The sequence below is a fragment of the Xiphias gladius genome, chromosome 6 (genome assembly GCF_016859285.1).
Source record: "Xiphias gladius isolate SHS-SW01 ecotype Sanya breed wild chromosome 6, ASM1685928v1, whole genome shotgun sequence".
Taxonomy (NCBI): domain Eukaryota; kingdom Metazoa; phylum Chordata; class Actinopteri; order Istiophoriformes; family Xiphiidae; genus Xiphias; species Xiphias gladius.
The window spans coordinates 1,501,206-1,504,750 of record NC_053405.1 but is presented as its reverse complement, the minus strand read 5'-3'; the positions used below and the strand labels follow the sequence as shown (position 1 = coordinate 1,504,750).

At 41.6% G+C, this 3,545-nt stretch overlaps 1 long non-coding RNA gene across 1 annotated transcript; it reads right to left on the bottom strand.

The window, feature by feature from the left end:
• Nucleotides 1-299: 299 nt before the first annotated feature.
• LOC120791145 lies at nt 300-3,116 on the bottom strand. Its single transcript, XR_005707608.1, has 3 exons — nt 2,998-3,116; nt 993-1,133; nt 300-722 (listed from the first exon to the last, which is right to left on the bottom strand). It is a non-coding gene; the product is annotated as an uncharacterized LOC120791145 (long non-coding RNA).
• Nucleotides 3,117-3,545: the final 429 nt, after the last annotated feature.

The following is a 3,545-nucleotide window of genomic DNA, read 5'->3' as shown; positions in this document are numbered from 1 at the left end:
CTTAAAAAAAAAAGATTGAACTATTGACAAGAAGAACGGGGGCTGTAATTTTTGGAGTATAATACAATCTGGGTTTTTGTAGTATTTTTAGATTAGTTTTTGAACGTGACCGATATTATATTGTCACACAGAAGTCACATTCATATGCTAAATTGTTATCGTAAAAGAAAGTGAAATTTAGAGAAAGACAGTTAACAGAAAGAGAGATCACCTTCAATACCCACATTGTCCTTTGTGTCCCTGTCCTTCTTCCCTCCCTCCCTCCTGCAGCCCCCCCCCCCCCCCATTTTTCCTCCCAGTGTCTCATTTTTCTTTCAGCACTCTATCTGGCTGGCACGGCCCTCCGCCTCATTTTCGGATCTCCTACAGTGACCATTTTCAATTAATGTCTTCATTCATCAGCGGGGAGCAGTCTAATTCTGGAAGGACTGGCTTCTCTGAGCGGGAGGCAAGATCACGGCCTCGTTCGCCTACGTTTTTTATTTTTAAAACCGATTCCTCCGGATATACAGAGCACGTGTACTGAAGGTGTCTGATCTTGTGATGTCAAAGTCTTTCAGCAGGTTTGAGTGTTTGTTCGACGTCAACGAGAGACTTTACATTTTTGAACAGAAAGGGAGTGACTTCCAGTAAAGTCAACACAAAACTACTTCAAACGCAGGATGGTGCAAAATCTCTTCTGCGCTGCTCAGCATCGGCGTGCTCAGTGCTGCCACTGGTAGCTGGAAGATGTAACACAGTCCAGAGAGTTTTTTTTTTTTTTAAGTGATTGAAAATGTTGGCAGTGCTGGGGTCAGGACTAGTCCAGTATATAGTTTACTTGGAGGGATGGGCAAGTTTTCTGTTTGAAGCAGATTAAGAAGAACGGAGTGCCAGGTATTATAAGGTTAACGGGTTAACATGATGTACTTGAGGGAGTGACAATAACTTTAATGTAGCAAGGCAATAGACAATCTGGAACCAAAGAAAAACTGAGGTCTAAATACACTTACACCAGTTTGTGATTACCAGCGGCTGAGGAGGCAGGCAGCAGAATCAGTCTGATTCAGCGATTAACCAAAGGTGCGCAGGACGGGGAGGATACAGATGTTCCCTGCTGGAAAGGTGGGGAATGGCTCCCTCACCAAAAAAACCTAACAAAACAAAGAAAGGCACAGTTGCAACATAAAGTTAACAGATCAGCAGCCTATTATTTATGACAGTTATCAGACTGTGATTGTTTCCGTGGCTGAAGCTGGTGGTCTTGATCACTGTAGATGTAATTTCACAAGGTCATATCAAAAAAAGTAGAGGATGTTATTGATGTGAATGGCCTGCTATCCCTCGCTAAGTATGCCCAACAAAAGTGTAGAACTGGAGCAAAAAACAGTAGGTTGCATTTTGTTTCTTGTAGTTGCTATATCGTAGATTGGCATTTGTAAAAACCGAATCTCGTCCTCATCTAGGTTGCTTTAAACAAAATCACAGACTTGAGCTTTTAGTCGGACTAAGAAGAGCAGTCGGATTTGTTCAAACCTGCGCTTATTTTACAGAAATCACCGCTGAAGATTTCCTATCACAACAGTCAGGCGATCGGATATCAAAGAAGGTTCAGCAGTATTGTATTCAAGATGGACAGGTTAAATAAGGCAGCGGAGTGCGAGCCGCCGGCTTCGACCAAAATCAGCAGATGAAAGCCACCTCGGCCGGGCCAGCCGCCGACGCTGCTTCGAGGGGAAAATTTCAAAAGGTAGAAGGAATAAAAGTGAGCTTTCAGGCAGCCCACTCAGGGGAAAGCAGGTATTTTGTGAACTTCAGTTCCAGTCTCTAATCTACAGTCACAACAAAGGAGGCATTATATGAAGAAGGGGAAATCTTAGATCCAGCTTTCACCCAAACCCCTCCCCCCAACACACACATCCCTAAACCACCATTTCAAATTACTGGTCCTCCTGCTTACAGACAGCAAGTGGCTGGCCTCCCTCTTCTGCACTTCAAAAAGACAAACTTGTGCAGATTCTTTTCCACAACTGGTGGTTTCACTGGACGGAAAAGTGTTTCGTGCAAATGGTCTGCCTAACACCAGCTCAATCATGGAAGTCTACAGAAATGCAGATGCTTTTCTATAATTTAAGGAAACTGGCACTGCTTTTAGGAGTGGATAGTAGAAGTTATACTATAACTATCCTTCATGTAGGATTACTGTTGGTTGACAGAAAAGACTGCAATGTATTTCAGAGTTCACTGAATGAAACACGGTGAAATAACAATGGTAATCGCTGCCTTTTTTGAATGAACCTTAAAGCTTCTTCCTTGACTGTGTAGTCAGTCAAAAATGCTAACTGCTTTTTAGAAAATCTCAAGGTACTGCTAAAATGCATACATAATACTGTACATTAATCCTTACATTTTTAAAATACAAATTCCATACAGGAGGTACTGCAGTTTAACATTCTTGCCACTTCCCATTCAAAAAGATGAAACTTTCATACTACTACGGGTAGTTAGCTGCACAGTTTACTAGCGAGTGTGTAATGTTCAACATAGCAAACATTAGGTGTCATACAGTCTCATTCACTAGCTACCTTATGTATAAATCACTAGGCTCATAAACAAACTAGCTAGATAGCTAATGTTAGGGGTAATGTTAGCTACATGAGCAAGCTAGCTGCAGTTTCCTAGCTCGTGGGGAAATGTATAACAAAGCAAGCTGTCAATCTCTGGCTATGTTACGTGGCCAACGTTAGCGGCATAATCAAACTATCATTACATCTTGACACTGTCTGTTCCCTGTTTTGTTATTTCACTTTATGAGGGAGATGAAACTGAGTGTTGGCATGCTAACTTTAGCTTGCTGCTAGCTGAAACCACACCATGTTTGTCCCTGGTGAAGGAGTGAACTTTTGTCAATTTTTTGTCGATGATGATTCTTCTCCACGTCAGACTGTTGCATTTCGTGTTTTGTATGAACAGGAAGATTAGTTTGTCTGCAGTCGTCAACAGCAAATTAAGTCAAACCTTTGGTACGAAATCGGGAGAAATTGGTCCGATACCAGAGCAGGGAGGCCAGCTGTCTGTGTGCTGATGGTATTTTAGTCAAATGCAGCTTAAAGTGATCTTACATTTTTACTCACTTGTCTTCCTGGACTTCAGGAAAAAGGTCCTGAGATGGGTCTAATAGCAAGTTATACCTTCTGGTTCCACCATGTTTGAGGAGCAGGGGTGTGTTTGTGTTTGTTTCTCACAAAAGATGTTCTCCTGAAACCATTAGTTACAAAGATATTTGGTCCTATATTTATTTGTTGATTTTTAGACAAAATAATACAAGCGGTTGATTTTTTATTTGGCCAAACTGTCTGTTTATACGTATGTTCATAGTGAGCTTCCCGCTGGTGGTATAGTCCACTCCAGTTAGTCACAGGGAGAGTATATAAGGCTGATTGTGTAAACTGTTGGTTATTGTTGCTGTTCTGTCATGTTGCACTAAACACTGATGATACGTAGCCTCAGGGTTTGAGTCTTCAGTACTATATCAGCAAGCATCATTAGAGTTTATAAATACTGCT